Raw genomic sequence first — 17,761 nt, 5'->3', positions numbered from 1 at the left:
TCTGATAAACAGTCTTTAAACCAACAAAGATCAAAAAAGACACGGAAGAACATTACATAATGGTAAACAGATCAATGCAACAAGATAAGCTAACCATCTAAATATATATGCACACAATACAGGAGTTCCCAGATTCATAAAGCAAGCTCTTAGAAATCTACAAAGAGAATTAGACTCCCTCACAATAATAATGGGAGACTTTAACATCCCATGTCGATATTAGATCGAGACAAAAAAATTAACAAGGATATTCAGAACTTGAACTCAGCTCTGGACCAAGCGGACCTAATAGACATCTACAGAACTCTCACCCCAAGTCAACAGAATATACATTCTTCTTAGCACCACCTTGTACTTATTCTAAAATTGACCACATAATTGGAGGTAAAACACTCCTCAGCAACTGCAAAAGAATGGAAATTATAACAAACAGTCTCTCAGACCACAGTGCAAACAAATTAGAAGTCAGGATTAAGAAACTCACTCAAAACCACACAAGTACATGAACAACCTGCTTCTGAAGGACTACTGGGTAAATAATGAAATTAAGACAGAATTAAATAAGTTCTTTGAAAGCAATGAGAACAAAGACACAACTACTAGAAGCTCTGGGACACAGTTAAAGCAGTGTTTAGAGGGAAATCTATAGCACTAAATGCCTACAAGAACAAGCAGGAAGATCTAAAATCGACACCCTACCATCACAATTCTAAGAACTAGAAAAGCAAGAGCAAACAAATGCAAAAGCTAGCAGTAGACAAGAAATAACTAAGACCAGAGCAGAACTGAAGGAGATAGAGACACAAAAAAAACCCTTCAAAAAAGTAATGAATCCTGGAGCTGATTTTTTTTAAAGATTAGTAAAATAGACCACTAGCCAGACTAAGAAGAGAGAAGAAGCAAATAGACACAATAAAAAATGATAAAGGAGATATCACAACTGATCCCACAGAAATACAAACCACCATCAGAGAATACTATAAACACCTCTACACAAATAAACTAAAAAATCCGCCACAATCAAGTTGGCTTCATCCCTGGAATGCAAGGCTGGTTCAAACTATGCAAATCAATAAACATAATCACTTAAACAGAACCAATGACAAAAAACCATGATTATCTCAATAGATGCAGAAAAGGCCTTTGATAAAATTCAATACCCTTTCATACTAAAAATTCTCAATAAACTAGGTATGGATGGAGCATATCTCAAAATAATAAGAGCTATTTATGACAAACCCACAGCTAATATCATACTGAATGGGCAAAAGCTGGAAGTATTCTCTTTGAAAACTGGCACAAGACAAGGATGCCCTCTCTCACTACTCCTATTCAACATAGTATTGGAAGTTCTGGTCAGGGCAATCAGGCAAGAGAAAGAAATAAAGCGTATTCAAATAGGAAGAGAGAAAGTCAAACTATCTGTTTGCAGATGATATGTTTTAAAAACCCCCATCATCTCAGCCTAAAATCTCCTTAAGCTGATAAGCAACTTCAGCAAAGTCTCAGGATACAAAATCAACATGCAAAAATCACAAGCATTCCTATACACCAATAATAGAGAGCCAAATCATAAGTGAACTCCCATTCACAATTGCAACAAAGAGAATAAAATACCTAGGAATAAAACTTATACAAGGGATGTGAAAGACCTCTTCAAGGAGAACGACAAACCACTGCTCAAGGAAATAAGACAGGACACAAACAAATGCCAAAACATTCCATGCTCATGGTTAGGAATAATCAATATTGTGAAAATAGCCATACTGCCCAAAGTAATCTGTAGAATCAGTGCTATCCCCATCAAGCTACCATTGACTTTATTCCCAGAATTAGAAAAAAAGCTACTTTAAATTTTATACGGAACCAAAAAAAAGCCCAGATAGCCAAGACAATCCTAAGCAAAAAGAACAAAGCTGGAGGCATCATGCTACCTGAGTTCAATCTATACTACAAGACCACAGTAACCAAAACATCATGGTTCTCATACCAAAACAAAGATACAGACCAATGGAACAGAACAGAGGCCTCAGAAATAACACCACATGTCTACAACCATCTGGTCTTTGATAAAACCTGACAAAAATAAGCAATGGGAAAAGGATTCCCTATTTAATAAATGGCGTTGGGAAAAGTGGCTAACTATATGCAGAAAGCTAAAACATGATCCCTTCTTTATACTTTATACAAAAATTAACTCCAGATGGATTAAAGACTTAAATGTAAGATCTGAAACCATAAAAACTCTAGAAGAAAACGTAGGTAATACCATTCATGGCATAGGCAAGAGCAAATACTTCATGACTAAAACACCAAACGCAATGGCCCAAAAGCCAAAATTGACAAATGGGATCTAATTGAACTAAAGAGCTTCTGCACAGCAAAAGAAACTATCATCAGAGTGAACAGGCAACCTACAGAATGTGAGAAAATTTTTGCAATCTATCCATAAGACAAATGTCTAATATCTAGAATCTACAAGGAACTCAAATTTACAAGAAAAAAACAACTCCATCAAAAAGTAGGCAAAGGATATGAACAGAAAGTTCTCAAAAGAAGACATTTATATAGCCAACGAACATATGAAAAAAAGCTCATCACTTGTTATTAGAGAAATGCAAATCAAAACCACAATGAGATACCATCTCATGCTAGTTAGAATGGCCATCTTTAAAAGTCAGGAAACAACTGATGCAGGAGAAGATGTGGAGAAATAGGAACTCTTTTACACTGTTGGTGGGAGTGTAAATTAGTTCAACCATTGGGGAAGACAGTGTAGCAATTCCTCAAGTATCTAGAACCAGAAATACCATTTGACATAGCAATCCCATTACTGATTATATACCCAAAGGATTATAAATCATTCTATTTTAAAGACACCTGCACACATATGTTTATTGCAGCACTGTTTACAATAGCAAAGACATGGAACCAACCCAAATGCCCATCAGTGATAGACTGGATAAAGAAAATGTGGCACATATACACCATGGAAGACTATGCAGCCATAAAAAGGATGAGTTTATGTCCTTTACAAGGACATGGATGAAGCTGGAAACCATCATTCTCAGCAAACTAACATGAAAACTGAAAACTAAACACTGCATGTCCTCACTCATAAGTGGGAGTTGACCAATGAGAACACATGGACACAGGGAGAGGAACATCACACACCAGGGCCTGTCAGGGGGTTGGGGGGCTAGGGGAGGGATAGCATTAGGAGAAATAAGTAATGTCGATGATGGGTTGATGGGTGCCCCAAACCACCATGGCAAGTGTATACCTATGCAACAAAGCTGCACGTTCTGCACATGTATCCAAGAACTTAAAGTATAATAATAAAAAATGATACAAGATTACAAACATAAAATTAAGCATGAAATGAACATCTATGTAAAATTAGAAAAATCTCATTTCAAAATTGAAAAGTTTGTAAGTTACACATACTTCATAAGATCTGTATACATTTCAATAATACCTTTTCTGTATATTTTTATCTTTATCATATGAGAACTTTGATCACCTTTCTAATATTTTCAGTAGAGAAACAGAACAATTAGTCATTTTTTTAGCTGTTTGAACACTCTAATGATTACAATATTAACATGTCATACTTTTTAATGGGAATAATGTGAAATACTATTTCTGATAGAATACCTCAGTTTTGACTAGAAGGTTGATATGATTTGACTTTGTGTCTTCACCCAAATCTCATCTTGAATTGTAATCCCAGGTGTTGAGAGACGTGGTGAGAAGTGATTGGATCATGGGGGCAGTTTTCCCCAGGCTGTTTTCATGATAGTGAGTTCTCATGACATCTGATGGTTATATATGCATCTGGCATTTCCCCTGCTTGCTCTTTTCTCTCTTGTCACCTTGTGAAGAAAATGCTTACTTCACCTTTCACCATGATTGTAACTTTCCTGAGATCTCCCCAACCTTGCAGAACTATGACTCAACTAAAGCTCCTTCCTTTGTGTACATAAAAAAAGCACATATTGATTTCTCTCATGGCTCTTAATTTCTTTGAAATGTCATATTGCCAAAACTGAATGTATAAAGATGAAGCTTTATTTTAGAGGAAATAAACAGGTGACACTGGGACCTCAACCAAGGAATCAAGAACAATATACTTAATTATAAAATAATACATTGAGGTATGTCTAGATTTAAGAGTCTTTTATTTAATATAGATATATATACATGTGGTATGCATATCTAACATAGACATAATGTTATATGTATCTTTCATGGCTAAATGGTATACTTCAACCTATAGGTACTCTGGACCGTTATTTGAGGATAAAAATTAATATATACAGGTATGATCAGGGAGAGAAGTGGATCTTAGACTTCTCTTTCTCTGATTGTGGGATTTGGTGCCCTTAAAAGATTGCTCATGGAGCCCCTTATACTTCTAATAAGGTGCTTAGACCACTTTTTGTTATTTACTATTTCATTCCATTTTTTGTTATTTTCTGTTTGCCTGCATTTATTTATCCAACAAAAACCTATTGAGCACCTAGTTATGTACCAGGACTATAATAGGCACTGGGGTAAATGAGGCAAAGTGGCTCACTCCTCAAAGAGTTAACACTGAGACAACAAATGAGCACACACAAATGGGGTTATTAGAGACTATAGTAAGGTGTATAAAAGATGCATACCAGATGCTGTGATAGACAATGTGATGAGGGTGGAAGTGGGGTGCTTCTTTAGGTAAAATGATTAGAGTAGCCTTCATGAGGATGGACATTTAAGCCAAAACCTGATGAATCAGAGTAAGCAGCATTTCAAGATTTAGCAGAGCAACATTATAAAGAGAAGGAAGAGCCAGGACAGGGATTTGCAAAACAGACACTAGGCCAGTATGTCTGGAGCACTGGAAAGAGAGAAAAACGAGGCAGTGAAGTGAGCTGGAGACATAGATATGCAGGGCTGTGTAAGCCAGGGTGAGCTGTGGAACCTGTTATAAAAGCAGTAGGAAAAGACAGCTTAAAGAGTTTCTGTGTGGAATAGATAAAATAGATGTGATTTATTATATATTTTTATAATATTTCTCTTGACATATGAAGAATGGATTGGAAAAAGACAAGAATGGAAGCAGGGATGCTGTAATAGTCTCCCAAGACATAGATGACAGTAGTTGAATTTGATCCTGACAGTGGAGATAGATAAAACTGGCACATTTTCTTGTATATTTGGAAGTAGAACTAACAGATCTGAGGATGGAGTGGGTGTGGTGAGGGAAGAACATGATTCACAGGTACTTCCCAAGTTTTTACTTGTGTAATTGAATAACTAGTAGTTCTGCTTACTAAAATGGGAATGTTAAAATAACAGGTTTAAAAAATAGTCACACTCTCAATTTTGGGCACCGTGAATTTGAGATTCCTTTTAGACATCCCAACTGAGATATCAGGTAATAGTTAAATATAAAAGTCTGTGGGACTCAGAGGAAAGACCTTGACTGAAGATACAGACATTTGAAAATATCAGTACATAGAATGTATAAAACATGGGACTGGATGAAAATACCTAGGGAAAGAGTATACAAAATAGAAAGAGTAGAAAATAGAAAGTGTCCAGGCAGGAACCTTAAGTCTTATCAGCATTAAGAAGTTGAGTAGAAGAGGAGCCAACGAAGGAGATGAGAAAGAACACCACTGGCGTTGGAGCAAACCCAGGAATATATGATGCCACAGAAGCTAAGAGAAGAAAGCTTTAAGAAGAGAAGAGTACTCAGTGGTGCCAAAAAGATCCTGAGAATTAGATAAGGACACACAAGTGTCTATTGGACGTGGCAGTATGGAGGTCATTGGTGAGACCATTGACATGATTAGTTTCCTTCCATTGTTAAGGTAATGTCAGATGAGAGTGACTGAAGAGCAGAATAGAGATGAGGATGAGACAAACTGTAGATGATTTGCTTGAAAATACTTTATGTGAAGGGAAACAAATAAATGGTACAATAGGTAGAGAGAGATGTGGAACCTATAAAAGTTTAATTTTCAGGGTAGCTTATATATAGCTATATGCTTTAGGAATAACCCAGTAGTGAAGGAGAAACTGACAATGTAGAAAATGAAAAGGGAAGAAAATTCTTGAGAACACAGTAGGGGATGGGAGCATAGTGGAGGGATTTTGCCTTTGATAAGAGTGGGAAAGAGCTTCCACAGGACTGTGAGGGCGGAGACGAGGACTTCATAACTACTATATGCCCAATAGCCCTTGGCATGTATTAGAAACTCAATAAATATTTGTTGAGTGAATCAAGTGTTTACTTGATTCAGTCCAAGCCGGGGAAACAAAACAAGCAGTACAGGCAAAGAGAGAGCCTGAAAGAGCGAAGTGTAGTCAAGAGCAAAGAGAAGGATATGACTCATCCATACTCCTTCATGAGCTATTGCTTATTTTATAATGTGTTTAGACAATTTAGTTAAAAAATTTTTTTAATTACACTGGACTTTTTTAAAATTACAGATGTGGCCAGTATGGCATTTCATTGATTTCCTTTTCATGGTTTACTTACGTCTACTGTGATGCCCTAAAGATGTAAATTCTCAATGGAAGAGATATATTTTCTACCTTGGCAATTCATTTTCAGACACAGGGCAGGGATCTAATACATTTTTTGAGAAGCATGTAATTTTCCTTAGCTTCTGTGATTATCTTTAGCACTGATAAAATTACTGATTATGTTAAAGCTAACACATGTTTACAAATGACATATCTATTTTGTCTTAAACATGCTAATTGGCACTTGTTAACATTTAATTCACAGTCATAGAGTCAGTGTTTGTTTACAAGGCTAGGGAAACTATAATGTTTAAAAAAAAAAGTGTGTACTCTCGTGAGGGACACACAAACTCATTTTACTCACTTTTATTGTGCCTATGTCAGGGTAGTCAAATGAAATTGAAGACAGATCATCTGTTATTAAAAATCTGCTAAATACATTTTGAACATACGGGACCCAATTAAATGTTTTTGACAATTTGTTATTTAGCAAGTGCCTTCCTCAAACTACATGACAGTGAGCAGTGCTCCAAAATCAAGAACTGTAAAGTATGCACATCAAATAGGATGCATTTGCTAACCAAACATAGTTCAGATTTTTGTTTACTTTTTGTATCAAGAATGATTCTACCAATGACAACAAATCTTCAGACTTTGTCACTACCTTTAGGGTAAATGGGATAATAAATTTTGAGGTACTCATATATTTCTCTGGTTTGTAATACAAGTCTATTTGAGAAATGATATTTATACACTAATGGACTGTATGAATAATACATGATGCAGCTATATTATGGTAACAAAACTTGAAAATAATATACTCAGAAGAATTCTTATGAGTTAATAACAAACAGTAAATTTATTCTCACACATTAAATTGATGAAGATTTAGCTTATTTTAGGGTTACCATGAAATTTTCATTTGTGGCTTTCTGGAAAATCATCAAAGATTGATCACATTTCTTCTGTTTAGAAGCTATTCCAACATTCTATTTACTTGAATTTGCTTGAGTCTTTAAAGAATACTTTATTATAGTTATCATATTTAAAATGTCACCTTAGGAAATAGGAGATGTAATTTAATATAAGTTGGGTGTGTAACAAATGAGCCCCCGAGAAAGGATCGTTTGAATTGAAACCTGAATTTTGAGAAGTAGTAAGCCCGGTGAAAAATGACCAGGAGAATATGTTAAAGTATGCAGCATCCTAAAAGGTTTTTTAAAAAAAAAAAAAAAAACTAAACATATTGCCCTAGCCATACCAGCATGGCAGTAAGACTTGCAATATAACAGAGATTATATAATCTCCCTACCCTCTCCCTTAGCACACCCCTACATATCAACTACTACCAGATCTCTAGCTCTTCTCAATGTCCCAGCCTGAATCTCTAAAAGGCATCCACTTTCTCTTATAGGAATGGTTCTTTTAGTTTTGTATAACATATTCAGAAGTGAAGTTTTCTGCCCTTACTCTCTGAGTCACCTGCTATGGGGTCTCCTGTGCATAGGAAATTGCCATAGCTGTTGGCAGTGGTAGTATCTGCCTGTGGCTATGTCAAGGTTTCCTGGACTGATCCTGATGTCATTGTTATCTGTGCCAAGGACACTCTTCTCTGATTGCTGCTCGGGTTCAAGGTCCTGTGTCTAAGTATTGAGGACCCATGTGTATTGATTAGCTGTCAAAGCCCCTCTGGGCTGTAGCTCTGCACTAAATACCAACAAAGGAAAGGGAGTCTTCTCCAGCGTCTCTTCTTCCATCTGTGTGTGTTCCTTAGCTATATATTTGCCCAAAATGTTGTAGAGTTTTCGTTAGGTTTTGCTTTATTTCAGGCTTTATTTCCCCAGAGTTCTGACACAAATTTGACCTACATTCTTCTTCTTCCCTCCCCTCCATTTCACTCCAGTATATTGTCCTTAAATTACTCTTTTGAGATCTAGCTCTCACGGCACATAGGCCAAATTCCTTTCCAAGAAGTTCTTCAGTCATTCAGGTAAATAGACACACAATTATTTCTAGCTCATATATCTTCTGGTTATACCAGATTTTCCTGAATCCCCAGGTGGACACACCATTATTTCTAGCAGTGGTCATTCTCATATTGGGTCTGTATTTTTGGCAATTGAGTTAGGCAACAAACATCTTTTTAAAAATATTTTTATAACATGATTACATGTACAGTTTTAAAATTTCACATATGATTCCAGAATTTTCATCTATTGTTTTTGGGGGGATTCTAGAGCCAAAGTGTCTGGCTTAACTAGCTACCATCTTCTTCCTCATTTCTTTAAACATCGTTAAATAGTTCATTAGTAAAGAAATGTGGTTAGCTTGTGGTATGTGAGAGAACTTCAAAAAGTTCATAGAAAATGGAATTAAAAGATAAAAATAAGAAATATAAACTTTATTTCTCAACATAAGCTGCATGTTAAGTTCAAGACAGTTTTGCAGATAATTATACCAGCCATTTAGTCCATCCCTAAAGAACTGAGGGTCCTAGGAATTTAACTATGTCAGTACTGTATTTTTTACATTATTAACTGAAGAAACATTGGTGCCCTTTAAATATATTTTAAGATTAGGAAACCAAAAGAAGTGATAAGAAGCCAAATCAGAGCTGTAAGGTGCATGCCTAATGATTTCCCATCAAACCTCTCACAAAATTGCCCTTGTTTGATGAGAACAATGAGCAGGAACATGATTGTGGTGAAGAAGGACTCTCTGGTGAAGTTTTCCCAGGTGTTTTTTCTACTAAAGCTTTGGTTAACTTTCTCACAACACTCTCATAATAGGTAGATGTCATTGTTCTCTGGCCCCTGGAAAGTAAGCAAACAAAATGCCTCAAGCATCCCAAAAGACTGTTGCCACAACCTTCACTCTTGACTGATCTATTTTTGCTTTGACTGGATCACTTCTCCCTCTTGGTAGCCATTGCTTTGATTATGCTTTGTCTCCAGGACTGTACTGGTAAGTCCATGTTTAATCTCCTGTTATAATTGTTCAAATAAATGCTTCAGGATTTTTTTTTCCCATTTATTTTATTGCATTTTAGGTTTTGGGGTACATGTGAAGAACAGGACTTTTATCTTATTTAGAATTTCCACGAAAACTGCTCTGATCTAGGCATGATTTTGACACCCCAGCATATGGAAACTTTGCTCAACTTCAGTATTTCAGTCAGAATTGTGTAATCTGAACCAATTGAGATGTCTATAGTATTGGCGATAGTTTCTGCTGTTAATCATTGTCCTTCTTCAATTAGGGCACAAACAAGATAAAAATTTTACTTGCAAATTGACATGACGATCTGCACTGCGGGTTTCACCTTCAACATTGTCTCATCCCTTCTTAAAACCAGTTACCTATTGGTAAACTGCTGATTCCTTTGGTACATTGTCCTAACAAACTTTTAGTAGATCATTAATGATTTCACTATTCTTCTATCCAAACTTCACCATAAATTTGGTTTTTGTCTTTCCTTAAATGGAAAGAAGAATTCTACTAAAATTCTTCAATTTTGGCAGAATTAATGTTTCTCTGACAGGGGCTCTTTTCAAACTGATACCTCATTCTTCTTAGTGCCTCAAATTAGATCCTGTTCAGACATGTTATAACAAGTTCATTTGAGTTTATTTTGATGCAAAAACACATTTTGAAATTTATGCCTCTTTTTTCCATGCATTTTCCATGAGGATTTTGAAGATCCCTCATATAACAGAAGTCAGTATGTATACAAAATTTAGTGTTTTTCTTAATACCTATCCCCTATATGAAAATTTTAAAATTATTTGAAACTTAAAGGTTTTAAACTATCTTTAAAATAATTACCTCTTTTTACCCATTTTTTAAATAAGCTAATTTTAAGATATAATTTTGAAATTTATATCACTTATGAGATGCCACTATTAGTAAATTATGACATAGATGTGAGATATGACAGAAAACTTCACCAAGAGACAAACATACTAAGCAGAATGAGCCGAATCTTTACTTGTATCCTGAAGAATAGCCACCTGACACAGTTGAAAAATTAAACATGGGATAAGAAGTCCTAATCCTGCCACTTATTAGTTATCATTTAACCATTTTGAATTTTAGTTTCCTCATCTGTGAAAATCTCTGCTCAATTTAATAACAAAATTTTTGAATAGTAACATTTATTGAGTACATATTAGGTTCCAGGCAACACTCTACACATCTTAGAAGCGTTCTCAATCAATCCCCTTAACAACCTCTGACGTAGTAGACCATTATCTTATCTTTCAGATGAAGAAACTGACCTTGTGAGAGGTTAAGTAACTAGTCCAGGTTTATCCAGCTATGAAGTGGAAGAGCTATGTTTCAGACCCAAACAGTCTGACTTTGAATCATAGCACTTAACTGGTGTGCTATACCTAATGGGAGATGATGTCCAAATGTAGGGGAATGGTATTAACTCTGAAATCACTGTGGTCATTTTCCTCTGAGATATGTGGTTGAAGCAAGTCATTTCTCTAAAATAGCCACTGCATTCTCTGCAACTGTCAGCTGCAATCATTTTCCAGATACACATGGTAAGTTTGTATTTTAAAAATATTTGAAATTAGCTCAACAAAATAATATTCAAATTTCACCACCCACAAGTATTTGCATTTTTTGTATCTTGCAAAACGATTGCATCTTATAGACTTTAACATATTTATGTAGTTGTAATTATTATATACACATATTTGCATTATATTTATTTCACATAATATTATAGACCTCCTTTATTCATTCATCCAAAAGATACTTACTGAGCTTCTGCCATAAGCCAAGCATTGTCTGGGCTCTGTGGATCATCAGTAAGCAAGACAGCCAAAATCCTTGCTCTTTTGAAACATGTCTTCTAATAGGGACAGAATATAACACATCAGTGATGACAAGTGCTAAGGAAAAAAATAATAAAGCAAGGTATGGAGACAGAGAGTGACAGGAAAGGTGGTATTCTAAAAGAGTCTGATTAGGGGAGTCATCTCTGGAAAGGTAATGTTTCAGTAGTGACCTGCATGAATGGAGGGAGGGAGCCCTGCAGATATCTCAGGGAGAGGATTTCCAACAGTAACACAGTTTTTAAAAAGGCTCTGAGGCTGGAGGGAGCTTGGTGTGTTTGAAAAGCAGCAAGGAGACTAGAATAAATGAAGTGGCAGAGGAGGAGGTGTGGTAGAAGATGGGGGGAGTGCTATTAGAGACCAAATAGGACCACGTCAGATTCTAATTTTACTCTGAATGAGTTAGAAGCCTTCAGAGAGTTTTTTAAAAAGTACTGACATGATCTAATTTATGGTTTAGAAAACGACTCCAGCTTTTTACAGAAAATTAAAAGGCAGAGTAGAAGCAAGGATATCAATTCGGAGTCTGTGACTTTGGCCCATGATAGACGTGGAAGTGGTAGAAGTGGTCTTGTTCTGAATATTGTTCATAGGTAATGCTAACTGGCTTTACCAATTCTGGAGCCTGAAAGAAAGATGGGAGACCAGAATGATGGCTGGGTTTTGTTTTGTTTTGTCTTGTTTTTTGAGATGGACTCTCTCTGTGTTGCTCAGGCTGGTGTGATCCCGACTCACTACAACCTCTGCCACCTGGGATGGCTGGTTTTTTAGCCTGAACACATGGAAGATTGAAGTTGCTAGTTATGGAGAGGAAGACAATAGACAGAGGAACAGATGTAGGGTAGAGGTGACTGAAGTAGGAATGAGGAGTTCAGTGTGGACAAGATACAGTTCGTTCTCTAAGGGAGTGTGTCAAGGATGCAATTGGATGCATGAGTCTTGAGTTCTAAAGGAGAGATCCTGCTTAATGTGAGACTATAGTTTAGAGGAAAAGAAGAGACTAAGAATTGAGCACTTGGCTGTCCATTGTGTAGAGGTAAGGAAGATGAGGACAAGTAAGAAAAGGAAACTTGAAAAGGAATAACCAATGAGAAGCAAAACTAAGAAAGTGTGGCATCCTGGAAGCCTAGGCAGGGAAGGGCATCAGAGTAGAAGAAGGAATCCTTTGTGTTAAGGAGGAAGGTCAGCAGGAGGAAGACTAAGGATTGAACATGGGATGTGGCAATCCTGGTTTAGTTTAACAGAAGCTGATACAGGGAGAATGGGAGGTGGAAAGAGGAATTAGAAACAATAAATACGGGCAACTCTTTTGAGACCTTTTGTTTAAAAGGAGATTAACAAAAAGGAATGGTAGCTGGGTAACAGGATATTTGGGTTTGTTTGACTTTTGTTCTAACATGAGAAATATCATAACACACTTGAATGTAGATTAGAAAGATCTAGTAGAAAGGGTGAACTAATGATGCAGGGATGAGAGGGAGAATTAGACAACAATTATCTCATGTTGATGTAACATTATCTTTTTACTGTTGATGTTCATTTAATTGCTTCTGATTTTTTACTACAATGTTGCAAAGAAAATATTTGTGCCTAATTATTTTTTATTATTGAGATCATTTTCTTAAGATAAATTTGCAGTTGGGAAATTACTGGGTTAAAGTTCATGAATATTTTTAAGACTCTTAACACTGCCCTATTGCTTTAAAATCAATTAAATGTTACCAGTAATGTATAAATGATAAAGTTTCATTGCAACCTTGCTAGAGTTATGCCATATAAATTATGGAATTCCATAATTCATGGAATTCCTAGTGTTTCAAGTACCCTTTTTCTATCAGACTATTAGGTTCTAAAAGACAGAGATAATGTCTTAATTTTTTGTTGCCATCTATTTTTTAGGCCAAATATTTCTCTGGTAATAATAATTACAAAAGTTATCTGAAATCCCTCTGTGTTCAATCATAATGGTAGGTATATGTTATGGTGAGAAAAAACATCATCAGTTTTGGAATCAGAGCAGCCAGTATTTGAATCCCAGGTTTATTACTTTGCCTTTGCTTAAGTCACTTTAATTTCACCATCAATATAAAAATTAATAATAATGCTTGTTTCTAAGTCATTTAGACTGCTAAAATAAGATATCTATAAAGCCCCTAGTACCAAGTAAGAAAATTTTGGTGGAAAATAGTGGAACTTCCAAAAGAAATTTATGTGTATTATGAAAATAGTTTATGAGCATTTAATATTTTTTTAAGTCAGGAAGATAAAAACATTCCTCATAAAACACACCTTGCCCACAGCCCATAAAGTTATCGTCTTACAGTTTTGATACTTCCCATGGAAAAAAAAATCCTCATGAATTTCAATTCTAGTAAACTGTTGAAACAGCAAGCACCTGGGATATCTCCTGGGCAAGCACAGGCTGCTACAGTAGTCCTGGGATCTGCAGTGTCTCTAGAAATAGCACCAGGCGGTTACCTTCAGGTGACTAAATGAGGCTTCATCTCAGCACACAAGCTTAGAAAGCTTTACGATCAGTCCAGCTTGCTATGGTGAGGAAATAGCACGAAAAAGAGTACAGATGGAAGTCGACTTCATCAAAATATCCAGTCAATTTCCAAACAGGTAAGATAATCTATCATGATAAGCAGAGGGTCCTCTGTGTAATGTTGCCAGCTTAGGCGGGTAAATATTAAGATTTATGTCTATATCTATTCATGTAAATGTAGATAAATGAGTCATCATAGACCCTCTGTGATATCTAGGGAAATATCTTTAGCCTAAAAGTCTGAAATTAAAAGACAATGCTATGCAATCCTTCAACATATCTTAACAATAAAGATCCTACCACAATCATAAGAAGTTTCTTGTCAAATCATAAAAATACGTTCACTTGAACAGAACTCAAAAGTTCTTAAAAGACATTGAATGAAGCAGTTATTTTCTGTTTTGTTTAGTGTGGTTCCCACACTGACATTAGACAAAAGATGACTATAACTAGAAAAGAATATTGAGAGAGGGTTTTACGGTGTGTTAATTCACTAAATCTAGACATTTTTATAATAATGGCAACTCAGGTACCCTGTGTTTGTGTGCAGACTTCTCTAAAAGACTAATCAGTATCTTCCGTTATAATCGCATGTGGGGAACCAGTGAGTGAAAGTCGGTGCTATGAGACGTTGTCAGCCAAATTCCCAGCTGGGGAATTCAGCTTTGTTGTTTTTCATTAGTAAACCAAGAACCGTACTCTTTAACCTTGGCTTAAATATGGCTCTTGTTAAAAATGATGCATAAATTCATTAGTTAATCTGTATAGAAAGTGCTATCCTCAGGTGAAAAACGTCACACAATGTCTGTTTCACTTAAGTTTATTTCAAAAAATATGTATTTCGTTCCCACTGTGTTCTAGGCATTGCACAAAGTTCTGTACATACAAAGATTAAAAATAAGAATTTAGTTTGCGTGTTTAAAAACAATATAATGGTTCTGGTATTGATACAAAGTTATAGATAATTTTAATTTTGTCTGTGATCCTTGATGAATAACAATGTCAAAAAACAATGCATCTGGTAGTTACATCCATCTTAATAATATAATTGGATTAACTTTCTGTCTGATTCAATATTGCAGAAAACAGTCACCAAGATTCCCACAAAATATTGAGCTACCAGACTTTCTTTTATTTTTTCACTTATGTCTCTGGTGTGAGACTTGAGCAGGTAATAATGCCAAATGATAGCTTAGCAAGAATTTCCAAGCAGGATTCGGGGCTTAGCAGCAAGATTTTAGACTAAAGGGAAAGGGACGTTTTTAGTGATTTTCTTTTAATGTTTATTGTATATATAGTTTTGAATATGAGGAGGACTAACCTGTTTAAATCTTTCATTTAAAAGAAATTAAGCTTTAAAGAAGATACGGCTTCTTGGCCTTATACACCAAAATAGCTTACCCTACAGGATTCAGAGTCTTCAAGGTATTTTTTTTTAATTGCTATTGAGAATTACTCAGTTGATAATTGGTGCTGGGTTGTGTTATATCAAATTAGCCATTTCTATATTTACCTGTCACAAAAAGGAATAAACTATAAATAGTATCCCTTGTTTTTCCAGTCAATATATGTACTTATATCTAACAATTTAATAATTAGTCAGAGATGGAGCAATCCTAATAAATACCATGACCCCGATAATGCTAAAAGAGAAAAAAGAATCTTACTGTGAAAATTGAGAAGTAATAACAGGATGAAACAGGCAGAGTCATGTTGTGCATTAAAGTTATGCTGCAGACAACATCACTTAGAATCTTTCTTTTCTAAAAATGAGGTGGTTCTCAAGGTGCTAATCACTAAAATAACACCTTGTGGAAAATTATATGCTTATTGTTGTTTTGCCATATCCTTCTTCAGATGAAAGAACCACAAAAACACTAGCTAAAACTTATTCCACACTCTGTCTTTATTCATTTTTACTTATGCAGAAAATTATTAATTCCCCCGTGACAGAAAAATTAAAACTATTCAGAATAAAAGTTGAAAGATATTAAATCATAGAGTTTTTATTTGCATCTCAAAAGCAGATGCCAATAAATCTCATTTCATTTTACTGTGTTTCTTGGAGAATTGTGTAGTTCACCAGAAGACTGAAAACACAGAATCCTGTTACAGCCATTGAAGTGAAACATAAACTACTTCATGGGGGGAACAGAAATAAAATTGTATAACACCCTTCCATGTAGCATTAGACTTCAAACTACCCTTGTGATCAGACTGATGTTTTAGAGCTTCTGTGGTCTCTGTGCCCCGTCAGAGCTCAAGGTTCTGCATGTGATCAGTTGAAAGTCCCAAAAGGATATATTCCTGTTGACTGAATATAAGCACATAAAGGTAGCCATCTCCTTTTTTCACCCACATCTGAAATAAAGCTCCAACAACCTGTAAGCATTGTTAATATCTTCATTTTTTTAAAGAAAAGAATAGCATTTATATATTCAATGGCTCAGGACAGTATCAGTTTATGACTAGAATGCAAAGGCATTGAGGGTTGAAGGATTATTATTTTGCCCTTGGACATCTACTTCTAAGCATCCCTAAATGCTACTTCGAAGCTAGCTTGGTCTCAATTCTTACTCAACACTGTAATGAGAAGGCTTCGCTGTCCTTTCAGAAAAGCTCCATGAATGGAAAAGTCCGGGCTGTGATGATGAGAGTTTTGTTATTTTGATGGGGTTGGATGTAGAAACCTGAATTAGTCTGACCTCGTTTTTCAGACATCTGCCTGAGTGTTGAGTTTTTGTCCACACAGGGTTTCTGCTTGACCCTGATTCCATCATTTTCAAGTCAAGCTTTGGCTGCTGGGTTCTGCCTTCAGCATGAGAAATACTGAAGGAAGGGGAGGGGAGTATTAAAGAGGGGAGGCTGAAAGAGAACAAAGAACAAGAATAACTGGGAAAAATCACATCCCAGTAAAAGATAGAAAACATAATCAGGGGAGGGGAAGGTGGAAAGTTCTCTTGACTAAAACATATAATAATGAGAATTGAATACTTTGTTAAAAGCAAGTAACTGGCTATTATGTTTTTTTACTGTACCCAGGATATCTATTTGTGGTTAAATCGTGATTTTTCTCCTGTCTCTAAAGAACTTTGTATTAAATCTCTGTTTTCTTCTATTTCATCCACAGACCTGCCTGTACCTTTTATAAAAATATTTTTTACAAGTATAAATGGACATGAAATCACAAAGTATAGAGACAATACTATCATAAAAAGTATATAGAATATTATATTTTATGGAAGCCTTATTTCCTCCAGTGAATTTGTACTTGGAAGAGTGAAGACCTTCACCATTTCATAATTTTTATAAACAGCTTATAAGGATAGGGGCTTACTCAAAATTGTATAGAATTTAAAGTTTTCGGAACAATGTACAAAAGTTCTTCATTTAATTTCTAAATTTTAGGTCTTTGCAAGTGAAAGCAAAGTTTTTATCATGAAAATGTTACTAGGGGATGTGAAAGGGGATACTAATTAAGAGGTAATATTAAAATAGAAGACAGAGATTAATGAAATGAAGGAAAAACTAGGTTATGAAAAGCATTTCAAATGAGTAGGATAAGAGCTTCTAAATCATTAATTTGGCTTTGTTTCAATATTAATATTTAATTGGTAGTGGTAAAAACGAAGAAAAGCAAGGTGAATGTAAATTTAATTCAAAGTCTTTAAAGGATCTTCTACACAATTTAGCATTTGAGTTGCATGATCACAGAGCCGTAGTGAAGGGGCAGAATGGAGAGTGAATGAAAGCAGAGGTTCTGAACTCAAATAACTCTTCTTAAAATGTGCCATTTTGACCTTTAATCCCATATATGTGTGTGTGTATATATATATATATATATACA

General features: G+C 35.4%; 1 protein-coding gene across 1 annotated transcript in view; it reads left to right on the top strand.

Annotated features, from left to right (window-relative positions):
* The first annotated feature begins 13,824 nt into the window (after nt 1-13,824).
* The window catches only part of PTPRR (protein tyrosine phosphatase receptor type R), a 154,937-nt gene continuing 151,000 nt past the window's right edge, over nt 13,825-17,761 (top strand). Inside the window, exon 1 of the mRNA XM_017509305.2 lies at nt 13,825-13,991. The gene's annotated coding sequence lies outside the window, so the exon portion shown is untranslated. The remainder of the gene's footprint in view (nt 13,992-17,761) is intronic.

The sequence above is a fragment of the Cebus imitator genome, unplaced genomic scaffold, assembly GCF_001604975.1.
Source record: "Cebus imitator isolate Cc_AM_T3 unplaced genomic scaffold, Cebus_imitator-1.0 Scaffold414, whole genome shotgun sequence".
NCBI lineage: Eukaryota > Metazoa > Chordata > Mammalia > Primates > Cebidae > Cebus > Cebus imitator.
The sequence above is the reverse complement of the archived record's forward strand: the minus strand, read 5'-3'. Positions and strand labels throughout refer to the sequence as shown.